Consider the following 13584-nt stretch of genomic DNA (forward strand, 5'->3'; position numbering starts at 1 on the left):
ACTTTCAGGAATTCTGTCGCCACTGAATTCATTAGCTTTTAACACATTCCACAGGGAAATACTTAAACACACAAAAACAACTCCAAAACACAGGTTTGATACTTAAGATTTCTGTCATAAAGTACTGTTCTTTGTGTTGATTTTGTTTGGATGTGATGCTGATTAAATTTAATTGTGAGACCATATTAGGTTCACTATTTACACTTTGGTTTCAAATGGAAATGTTTTATCATTTAAGTTATATTAATAGAAGATCAATAGCAACCCATGCTTACTGACAAAAGAGTGCACTTTCTCCTTTATTCAGTTTTTTATTTATCCATGCATTGGATTTATTTTTAAAAAAAGTTTTAATAGCCACCATGTGCACTGAATTCCATCAGAGAAATGATAGATGAACATGAAGGTAAGGACCCTACTATAATTTAATTTGAAAATTTTGCAAAACGAGCATTGTATCTCTGGAATCTGATCTGTCTTATGCTGTCATCATTGCTCTCTGCTTTAAGCCTTGAAATTACTTCACCTTTCTGAACCTCATAAATAGATAGATGGAAATGAAGGGAAAGAGTTAGAAATAGAAATCATGAACGCTTTTGCTTTACAGCTTTACCTTGGAACCCAGTAAAACTCACATAAAGCAAAGAATGTGGCACCTTCCCTTGAAAATTTGCTTGAATCCATTGTCTTGAGTGACCAATCTACTCTTCTCCCTAAATTACCTTTTGTCACCTCTGAGATGAATTTTGGCTCCCAACTGACCTCAGATCCAGTAGCTGCTATAGTCAAAAACAGAATGTTCCCCTCCAATTCTCATATTTTCTCTCACTCATACACATGGGTGCATGTCCACCGCACGCGCACGCGCGCACACACACACACACACACACACACACTGGAGCCATAAGGGTTCCTTTCTGAGATACTCAACTTTAATCACTGACCCCGCATGGTTGATCATCACTTTCTTTATCCTTCCAGCCCAAACTGCCTTCTAACCAACCAGGCTTTCATTTTAATGGTTACTAAAGAGTTTTGGTAATAATCCAAACTATTCCTCAAATATCTCTACATTGTTTAAGAGAATAAAAACACACACATATACACAGTAAATATTCATATATATGCAGATTGAGCATAAGATCCTGCCTATAGATAAATGCAAATTAAATTTTAGTAGTAACCAATTGTCAAATAGCTTTAAGAAGGTACCTAGTTTTAAAATGTACAAGTATTAAAAATTTTAAAAATTATTTTATTTTTCTATATTTTGTACAACAGAAAGATTCTCATAAGATTATTTAACCAAAGAATGTAAAAGCAAGTGATATAAAAACTGGAAACTTCAATTTTTACATTTTTCTTGTTTTTAAACATGTTTATTATATAATATTATGACATTATCTTTTGCTGGATTCTTAGGAATCACAGTATGCTGAATCAGACAAAATGCTTTGGTGGGCATTCCGGCCCTTAAATGCATTGTGTGGCTCTTGAATTACTTCCAGTAGTGTTTCTTTTCTTCATTAAGACATTTGTGATGCCCTGTTCCTGTCCTGGACTTTCATTGATTGGTAAAATTTTCTTTTTTAAGATAGCAATAGAATGATATGAGCTTAGAGATCCTTTTTTTAAAAATAACATATAGCATCCTAATTTTGCAAACTAATCTTCCAAATGATAAATGTAGCACAAAACTTCTCCAAAGCCATGGAAATGGTTAAGTGAAAAAGCACAGACCTGCTACCTTCTGCTTTATTAGGAGAAAACTATCTGTAGAAGATATTCATAATGACACTGAAGGATGACTGCAATCAGCAAATATGAACAAATAAACAACAATGTATTAAAAGGAAGAAATGCCAATTAAAGTATACTGAAACACTAATCACCCTATAAGACCCGCACAGATAACTAGTTTGATAATATACAAGATGGGCATGGTTTGGAGGGGGACCTCATGAACTATGGATAGGTGTGTAAATGATAGAAATCCTTCTGGAAGTTAATAATGAATAAAAATTCAAAACTTGCTTATATTCTTTTAACTAGAAATTTCACATCTAAGAATGATTCTTAGGGACTTACATATGTGCCCAAATTTATGCAGAGGGATATTTTTTGAATCCAAAACAGAAAAATGCTAGCAAACATGTATATGACCACCAAAAGGAATCAGGTCACATAATTTATGACACAGTTATAAAATGGAATACTCTGTAGCTCTTTTGAAAGTAAGGGGAAAAATAACAGAATAATCAAACAACATTGCCCTATGTAAATTTATGATTTTTAATAAAAAAAACTATAAAAAAAAGAAAGTAAATATCAATGCACTAGCTTATTAGTTTCTACTTAGTAAGCTTATCACCAAAAAAGTTTACTCTCATACTGGTCATAGATTGTATTTGCAAATTGCCCTGGCAGGCAGGTGGGGCCATGTACCAAGACCAATGGACTGTGAATAGAAATAGTTTGTGCCCATCTGGTCCTGGCCCATACAAATCTCACATATCCCACTCTTTGCTCTTTCCTTCTGTTTTATGCAGAGGAACACAACTCATGCAGTTAAGATGCAATGCTTCCATAAGATGGCCCCTGGGCCTTGAAGAGCCACTTGGAAGAAATCCTGCTGCTGATCATGTGAGCAAAGAATTACGTTTCCAGTGAGCTAAGCCCCTAAGATGACAGAATTCATCTGTTGCAGCAGCTAGCATTACATTGAAATGTATTCATTTAAAGAATATCTAACATATATTAAAGAGTAGGTGAAACTATAGAACATCACAAACAGTATGTTCACATTCGTGCTTTTAAAAGTACACACAGATTAATTTTCTGCATGCATGCATAAGTGGTTCATTGAGTTTCAACAGGATAAAGTAGTGCTTCAGGATCTCATCCACAGGCAGTGCTGGGGTATGTATGCATGTAGCACAGCCATGTCAACTCTCAGCAGAGCAGGCAGCCAAGTACTAAATAACATTTGGGGTGAACTGTGGCCCTTCCAGAAAAATTGCCACAATGTATAATTCCTCATGTAAAGCCTTGTCCCCTATAGTTGATTACTGATGAAGTGACTCATTTGCTGCTCTAGAACCCTTTCATCACCATCCCCAATGGATCTCAGTGAAGAAATCAAACAGGACACTTCAAATGCATTACTTTCTGTGGGGTCCATTTGGCTTGTGATAAATTCACATATCTTCCCATACCACTTGTTAGTAGCACAGGTTTGTTCTACAAATGTACTCCCTCCTCACTCTGCCTGAAGGATGCTCCAGGAAAGGTTTTATGTGTATGGTTATGTGCACACATGCATGCACATCCCTATCTTCAGGGACTCAAGGGATACATAGCAATTTGCCACATAAACCCTTTCAACCTTTCTCCTAGATTTATGGCAAAACTAGACCCTATCTAGGAAGCAGTCCATGAGGCCATGAGATGCTGACCTTCTATAAATATAGAAGTGTTCTTCTATAAATAACGTATGGCTCAGAGTGAGGAACAATAACGTCCCTTTTCCTTCCTTCAAGGTAGGGGACAGAGAAAAGACAAGGCACTCCCCCTTAGGTCCAACTCTCTCCACTATCATGCAGACTTTACCTAATAATCTCTCAAAGTCTAGTCACCTTTTATAAATTTTGAAGGTTAGGGATTGCAATTGAGGGTTGCTGAACTGTCAATCCAGCATAGATATTGTAACATATCTGTTTGGAAGCTAAATGCTTACATTTTATTTTTAGTTTGGAGGCTTTAATAAAATTCAAAAACCATAGAAAAAAACAATTCAGCATTCAAATGTGTGTGCACATGTGCCTGCATGTGTAGAAAAAGCTCTTATAAAGTAAATTGATTTGGGGAGGTTGATCAGAACCTAGGAAGGGAATGAATGACAGTTATCTTTGTAAACACTTTTATCCTGTTTAATGCTTTAATGATGTGCAGGTGGTATTATTTTTTTGCATTTGAACAGTTTTGTTTTAATAAAGGAAATTAGAGTTTTAGTGGTACTGCTTTTTACTACGTTATAAGTAATGTCCTTCACCATTTACAGCTACAGAAATTAAGTATTTGAAAAATCAGTTCTGTATCTAAAGCTTTAATTGCAGATTTTTCTCCCCCAACTGGGTATGAATCTGTGGTAGTGACTGCAAAATACCAGAGCTGTCCTGTAAAATTGTGGAAAATATCAGAAATGGCCCTGGAGATTCTGTCCTCCAGAAAATCTGCCAACTGTGTTTTCTACCCCTGCCAAAGCAGTGTAAATGGTTTCTGAAGGTAATTGTTTATTGTTTTCATTCCCTCATACCAACAGTGCCAAGCCACAGAATAATAGAGTAAGTGGCACTAACAATTGTCAGAGGAGTAACTACAGTTCCCTCATCACGTGCCAACAAAGGTCTCAAACTACACTTTAAATTGTCAACAAGTTTTAACAACCCATTTGACTGACTTTTTCAGCTCAAAAGTACCCTGTATTTTACTCCAAAATTTAGAACTTAGTATAATTTTGTTGATCAAATAAGATTTTTCAATTGCTCTAGGGGAATCAAATATTTTTTATTTCATTTATATTGCTCTTATTGTAATTTAGCCAAAATGAAATTATCTAAGCTAAGCCATATTATTTTTAAATATGTATATGAATATGCATATACATATGCATACACATGTGCATACACACACACCACAATTAAACGAACACATCTATCAAAGTGAAAGAGCTCCATGTCAGAAATTTTACTTCTCTGTATTGAAAAATATAGTCTCCAACTTAGTGTGGTTTGACTTAAGAATTTTTGACTTAATGATAATGTAAAAGTAATATGAATTTTAAGTTTTGATTTTTTCCTGGGTTACTAATATGTGAAATGATACTCTTTTGTGATGCTGGGCAAAGCTGTAAACCACAGTTCCAGTCAGCCATCCAATCATGAGGATAAACAACTAGTGCTTTATATAGTGCACTGTTACCAACATTTTTTGATATAAGTATTCAATAAATTACATGAGATATTCAATACTTTTATTATAAGGTGCCTTTGTCAAATAACTTTCCCCAAACATAAGCTAATGTGAGTGTTCTTAGCATGTTTAAGTTCAATTAAGCTAAGCTATGATGTTCAGGAGATTAGGTTTATTGAATGTATTTCTACTTACAATATTTTCTCCTTAAGTTTATTGAGTCATGTCCCCATAGTAAGTCAAATAATATCTGTATAACTAATGACCAACAGGTTCTAAGCAGCCTCAAAAGTAACTACAAAGATTTAGGTAAAATCCTTATAGAGCACAATAAATGCTAAATTTTAAAACCAATCTATTGCTCTAATCTAGGTGATCTACGAAGCTGAAACATGGGAAACAAAGTGAAGAATACACATATTTACAAATCTAGGAAAGTCATTTCCAGCAAATAATGAGGCAAGAAGGGGGACCCAGGTGCCTCAGTTACAGGTGGTTTGTAACCATATAAGAGAAAGAACTCAAACCAGTCAAGAGCTGGGGGCTGTGTAGAGAGGAAACTCCCAGTTCTAATTCACTTTGAGAGTGGTGATTTTTTTTTAGCTATGTGTTTTGTTTGGACCACCTAGTGTTTATTTGTATATTTGTTGCTTGGTTTAACGCACATTTAAAGGTTGCCATGAAAAATTGGCTTGATCATAAGAAAAGAACTGGAAAGTCTTTTAAACACTGATTTTCATAATTCCACATTGCAGTAATAGGCTGGGGCAGACTAACTGTGGTCCCTTTCCTTCCCTGACATGGAGTCTCAACAGGATTTGCTCACTTATGTAACCCACATACCTTCTGTTTGCATCTGTGTGGGGAAGCTCTGATGGTGTGAAGCAGTGCTTTATAAAACTTCACTTTGATGTTATATTTAGAAACTTATTTTGGCAACTGCCATTCTATTTCCTACCTTTTTAAATGTGACATTTTTTATTCTATCTATAAGTAAGGTCATGCCATATTTGTCTTTTTGTGTCTGGTTTATTATAATGTCCTCCAGGTAAATCAATGTAATAAAAAATGGCAGGACTTCTGTCTTTTTAAAGGTTTACTAATATTTCACGTGTGTGTTTATGTTTATACATATATACATATGCATGTGTGTACACAAGTATCATAATTTCTTTGTCATTCATCTGTTGATGGATGCTTCAATTGTCTCTTTATCTTAGCTATTGTGAATAATGCTTAATGGACATGCAGGTGCAGACATCTCTTTAAGAGACTTAACTTCCCATGGTTATATGCTCAGAAGTGGAAATATTGGATCAGATGATGGGGGCAGGAGAGAAATATAACAATTGGTCAAATGGCATAAAGGTTCAGTTATCTGAGATAGATAAGTTCTGGATCTAACATATAACATGGTGATAATAGTTAATAATACAGTAATCCCCCTTAATCATGGGGCATACAGTCTAAGCTCTCCAGTACATAATTAAAGTCTTAGTGCAAAATCCTCTATATACTTTTTTCTCCTATATATAAACACATACCTATGATAAAATTTAATTCGTAAATTAAGCACAGTAAGAGATTAACAAAAATAATAAAGTAAAACAATTATAGTGAAATATGTGTGTTAGGTGTATGTGGCCATTTTCCTACTCAACATATATTATTGTCCTTTCACCTTTCATTTAAAAGAAGCACTTCGTGGCTTCTATTTGGCATATCCAAATTGCCAGCATTACTGGCCTTCTACTTTGGGAATATTATTAAATTTAATAAGGTTTCCTGGAACACAAGTGCTGTTGAACTGCAACAGTGGATCTGATAAGTGACTTATAGGTATGTAACATATGCAGCTCAGACATGCTGGGTGAAGGGATGATTCATGCTCTGGATGGGATGGAGCAAGTGGATGCATGATTTTATCATGTTACTCAGAAGGGCATGCCATTTAAACTTATGAATTATTTATTTCAGGAATTTTTCATTAACAGTTTGTATTTATTTTTATTGGTGAATTATTATACATAAAAGTGGGATTCATTATGCCATATTTATATATGCATATAACATACTTTGTTCAGTTTCATCCCCTCATAACTTTCTTGAAATGCAGCTGACCTTGGGAAACTGAAACCATGTAAACAAAAGCACAGTTGAGTGAGGACTATTGTGCTTTACTGTATAGCTGAAATTTGCTAAGAAGATTGATCTGATGTGTTCTCATCACACACACACACACACACACACACACACACACGTCATAACTCTGTGAGGTGATGGTTATGCTAATTAGCTTGACTGAGAAAATGATTTCACATTATACATACATATCAAACATCACATTGTTTACCTTATGTATAAACAGCATGCGTAGGTCATGTTTACCAGAAGATGGCTAGAGAATTTTAAATAATAAAATTTTACCAAAGAAACTTTGAAGAGTTTTTATGACGGCAAAAGGCAAACCCATCACATTAAATTGCCTATTATATTTTATTTGACTGAGATGATACACAAAATACTGTAAAGTAACAAATAATATTGTATTTCTTTGTCAATTTCTGTTGTTAGAAGACATACAAAGATATGATGTAAAAGCATCAGTAATCAAACAAGTTGTATGCTATGGGAAGATTGATATGGAAATAGATACCAGCCTAGTCGTTTCTTACACCTTGTCTTCTGACATTTGCTTGATTTGATCTAAATTATTCATGGAGAACTTCTATTGTGAGCAACTGTCATAAAGATGTACCAATGACAATCAAGAGAAAATTACTTTTTAATAAAATATGCCGCTTGCTGAGCTTAACCAATAATAACTGCTCTAATGTACATATATACATTAATTAATAAATCAAGTAAACGTAAATGAAAATCTCTGGTAAGCTTGAAGAACAAATGCTTACAAACAAATTTCATTGACTGACTGCATCAAGCATAGTTAAACTATTAAGCTAAAGATATGGAATCTAGGAGAGCAGAAGTACCTAATGGGAGGACATCAGTCAGTTAATTTTGTGTACATAAACATTAGCTATAAGACCAGCTTTAGTAGACTTGGAAAAATCCAGTGACTGGCTGCATTCTCTGACATTTTTCTCCACTTTATATTTCTTTGTGTTTTGGTAGCAAGATAGATATGGAAACACCGGTCTTTTACCCAGCCAATGACAATATTAATAGATATAAAGACCAAAATATTTCCTTAAGTTTCTTTTTAAAAATATTTCTTTGACTTTTTTTTTAAGTTAGGAATTTTTACCAAGAAGTGCAATAGGAATCTTGTCTTTTGGTCTTATGTCCTAAACTAGATCATGTGATCATTCTTAAAACTATCCGTATGGCCAAGATAATGCTGTTGCTATGAGTTTAGGCCAGAGATCTTGAGCCAGAGGATCCTAAAACTAATAGTTATCCTAGGGTAGATGTTCTCAACTCTGGCTGTGCTTTAGACTCACCTTTGGAAAATTTTTTTTTAAATACCCCAATAATGAAGCCTTTCTCCTCTAATAACTCTTATTTTTTTCCTCCACCTGTAGCTGAAACTGAGAACCACTGGCTTAGGTTGATTAGGACTTGCCAGTGGAGGTGGGATCAACCCCCAAAGGACATGGTCCCTATACAACAGAAAGGGAAAACAAGGTGCTTGGAAATCAGCCTCAGTATCCACCAACATACGGAGCCACAAAGAAATTCTTAATACATTTTAAAAAAGAACTATAAACCGAATTGATTATAGGCTTTTCAAATTAGGTAAGGTTTATGTGTCAAGAAAAACTATATTATGTGAGCATCCTAAATAATTATTTAGTCAAGGAAGAAAGCAAAAATGCAATTATAGACTCTCAGGAAAACCAGGAATATATCAAATCTATTTTATCTATCTGAAATTGATATTGGTTAATATGTAATATAAAGTTCTAAATTAACTACTTTTCCAAGCATGTCAATGTTTTCCACCACAATGTAGCATTTGCAGAATATTTCTTTTCTTATTCCCCTCCCTTCCAGAAGAAGCTCTGCAGAATCTGAATGTTTTAAATTTAGGACACTTACGGTTTTCTTCCTGTTTTAGACTAATTCATATTCATTACTTGTATTTTTACTAAAATATAGTTTTCTATTTACATTCTGTGCTGTAGTTTTTAGATGTTAAATGTTGTGGAAGAGAGGAAAGGAAAAGGACAAGAGGCAAAAGGAGGGAGGGTTGGAAAGAACAAACATCCTGAGTAATTACAGTTTAAGGGTATCAACTGGTCTTCATTTACTAACACTTAGTAATTCTGCCATATTCTGACAGAAAATAAATTAGAAGAATATGCTTAGCACCCTCAACTCCTGGACCTTCTTCCTCACTGAGTAATAGGTGAGAGGTTGACAAATGGGATCAGGAAGGAATACCATTTAGATCTGTCCCAGGCTGTTTTTCACAACAACATTGAAAAAACAAAGACTTTCTCCTCTCCATTCACCAAAGTTGAAATTGGACATTATCCTGGTTCCACTCAACTTTCTATTATAATTTGAGCCTTTTCTTTGCCAATGTATTCACTTTGCCTTGTTTATTCTTGTTAACTTTATGCCCAAGAACTCTTATCTTTTCAGTAATTTTTGCTCTCAAAAGGTGCAGATTCTTCATTGGTATAAAATAAATTCAGGGATGTTCAACATTGAATTATTTGGTGAACAGGGCATTTTGTATTCAACTTAAAAGCTGAATACAAATACCTTTACTTCTTGTATTCATTTTTTAGACACATTCAGCAATTTAGCATGTGTATCAAATATTTTGATTTATTTTAATAATATTGGGTTTGAATTTCTTCCTCTCTAATGTCAGTAGCAGGAAAAGAACAATACAAAAGGTCAAATCAACACTTAGCATTCTCTATTAGAAACTGGTCTAACTGCTGATACTCAGTTTAACATCAGCCTAGACCTGGCCACTGTTCTAGTTCAGATCTTTGTATGAAAGGTAAGATATGAATAAAATCATTTAGAATGCACTATACCTGGAAAAACATCATGTTGCCTTGAGGTGTTGACAAAGGGGGAGGGGTTATATTTAATCTAACTCCATAATTTCCATAGCACACCACAAAGTAAATGAAATGATAACAGGTAAATACTAATTACAATTTTGAAGTAAACTAATGACAATTTTTTGTCATGGGAATGAGTAAATACAAAATTCTTTTAAACTTTGATAGTTTCTAATTAGAAATAAATTCAGATATGAAGTTAGTCCAAAAAAAAAAAAAAAAGGTCCCTGGCATATGAAAAGTTAGCATTTCTCACTTCATATGGTAAATTTCTATGTATTTGTTATATAATATTAATTTTTTGGTAATTTTTAGAATCATAACAAAGTTTTACACATTTATCATCATGTTTATTATTCATCAAGTAGCATATAAAATTGGGAATCTATTGATAAAGATCTGGTAGGTCTCTACTGAAAATCTAAAGACAGGTGACTTTTGCTTTCTCTAGTTGGATCCAATGTTTTATAATCTTACTTTTACCCTTTCAGGAAAAAAAAATTTTTTTTCAACTGGTTATCCAGGTAGAAGAACAAAACTAGACCCTCATCTTTCACACTACACGAAAATCAACTTAAAGTAGATCAAAGACCTAGGAATTAGACCAGAAACTATCAAATCCTAGAAGAAAACATATGGTCAACACTCCAGCATGTAGGCATAGGCGATGACTTTGTCAATAGGACCCCCCCCATTAAAACTCAGGAGTTATTAAATGGAACAACTTCAAATTACAAAGCTTCTTCATAGCAAAGGAAACAATTAGGAATGTGAAGAGAGAACCCATATTTAATGGGAGAAAATTAAAGTTAACTCTTGCAATAGAGCATTAGTATCTAGAATAAATAAAGAGCTAAAAAAAACTTTACACCAAAAGCATCAAATAAACTAACCAATAAATGGACAAAGGAACTGAAAGCCTCTTGACAGAAGAATTATGAATGCTTAACAAATATATGTTCTACATCTCTAGCAATTAGAGAAATGCAAATTAAAACTGCACTGAAATTTCATCTCACTACAGTCAGAATGGCAACAATTAAGAATATAAGCAACAATAAATGTTGGCAAGGATGTGAGGAAAGGGGTACACTCATACATTGCTGATGGGACTTCAAATTAGTGCAAAAATTCTGGAAAGCTGTATTGAGATTCCTCATAAAACTAGGAATGGAAATACCATTTGAACCAGTGATACCACTCTTTGGTGTATATCCAAAGGAGTTAAAATCAGCACACTACAGTGACACAGTCACATCAATGTTTATAGCAGCTCAGTTTACAATAGCTCAACTATGGAACCAACCTAGGCACCCATTAACAGATAAATGGATAAAGAAAACGTGGTGTATATATACACAATGGAATATTACTGAGCCATAAAAAGAATGACTTTATGACATTTGCTGGTAAATGAATGGATTTGGAGACTATCGCGCTTAAGGGAGAGGAACAGGAATAGGAAAGACAGTAGAATGAATCTGACACAATTTTCCTATGTACATATAAGAAAAAACCATAATGAATCTCCACATTATGTGCAACCACAAGACTGGGATCCCAATTAGAATAAGATATACTTCAAGTTTGTATAAATATATCACAACATATTCTACTGTCATTTATATCTAAAAAGAATAAAAACAACTCACTGAGATTTTATCTCACACACACTAGTCAGAATATCAGTCATCAAGAATGTAAATAATAATAATTGTTGGAGAGGATGTGAATAAGAAACACTTTTACACTGTTGGTAGGATTGTAAGTCTGTACAACCACTAAGGAAATCAGTGTGGAAGTTCCTGAAAAGAGTAGGCATGGAACTATCATATGACTTAGTTGCACTACTCCTCAGTATGTATCCTTAAGAATTGAAGTCATTGTACTATAATGATTCATTAATACCCATGTTTACAGCAGCACAATTCACAATAGCCAAAATTATAGAACCAACCTAGGTGTCCATCAGTGGATGAATGGATAAAGAAAATGTGACACACACACACGCACACACACACACACACACACACACACACACACACACACACACACCATCATGGAGCTTTAGTCAGCCATAAATAAAAATAAAATTATGAAATTTGCAGAAAAATGGATGGATTTAGAAACCATCATGTTAAGCAAAGAAAGTCAAACTCAGAAGGCCAATGGTAATATGTCTTCTCTCATATGTGAAAGCTGGAGAGGAAAAAGGAAAAGAAAGGTGGGGCCGATCTCATAAAAATAAAAAGAAGATCAGTAGAAGAAAGGGGCCAAGGGGTGGGGGAGTCTGGGAGGGAGCAGGGAAGGGCTGGGGAGTGACAATGGCCAAATTATATTGTTACATTATGTGCATACATGAATATGTAACAACAAATCCCATCATTATGTACTTCTGCAATGCACCAACAAAAAATAAAAATATAAATCATAATACGGCCTAAAAAGGAAAACAAAATTCAGTTTTCTAATCTCTGCCTACACTAATACATGAAATATTGCCCCACATTACATTCATAGATTTAAAAGCCAAATTGCATATTTTTCTGTTACCAATCTGACTTCTTACAGTAATTATTTTTCCTAAAGACTGTGTGCCAGCCTGAGCAAGTGGTCAAAATCCATGAAGCAGGCAAGTAAAAATTGTGTGACTTGAACAACAAATCTACATGAAGTCACCTTTCTGAAGTCTCAGGGATGAAATTTAAATTAGTGTATTTAGGTAATACAATGATTCTTTATATGAATATTATAGACTATAAGAATTTAAAGACTAAGTATTTATCTCCTAAAATCCATATGTTGAAGCCTTAATTTTAAGTGATGGTATTAGTAGGTAGGGCCTATGGGAGATTATTAGGCCATGGGTTAGAACCCTCATGCAGGGCATTAATGCAATTGAAGGGACCCTAGAGAACTATCTCACTCTCTGTTATATAAGTATATGGCGAGAAATCATTTATCTTCAACTCAAAAGAGGGTCTTTGCCAGAGCCCAAACATGCTGGAACCCTCATTTTGGATTTCTAGTCTCTAGAACTATGAGAGGTAAGTTTCTGTTGTTAAAAGCTATGTAGCTTAAGGGTACTTTGTTATAGCAACCAGAAGAAACTTAGACAATCAGTTCATGGAAAATGGTTCTTAGGGAGTCAATGAAGTATTTGAAGTTTTATTAGAAATTGGGTGGCTACAGGGAGGGACTCCATATCCTTCACCAGATTTTCATAGTCATTTCTGACTCACAGGAAAAGTTTAAGAACAAAAGTGCGATGAAATATGTGGCATCGATTCAAAAAATTTTTGAAAACCTAGCCTGCACTAGGCTATCCAAGCTAGCACAACCAAAATAAAACTTACCTATGAAAACTTTAGAAATAGAAGACTCAAGAAGATGAATTACATGTAAATTACAAAATGGTAATAAACGAATTTTAAAATAAATTAAATTTCTTATTTCTATTAAGTTACTTGTTGAAAGAAGTACACTTATTTTTAAAGAAAAAAGAGGCAATAGAAAGTTGTAAAGGATAAAAGAGTCAGGATAGGCATTTTATAATTCATCTAGA

Source organism: Sciurus vulgaris, assembly GCF_902686455.1.
Source record: "Sciurus vulgaris genome assembly, chromosome: 6".
NCBI classification, from domain to species: domain Eukaryota; kingdom Metazoa; phylum Chordata; class Mammalia; order Rodentia; family Sciuridae; genus Sciurus; species Sciurus vulgaris.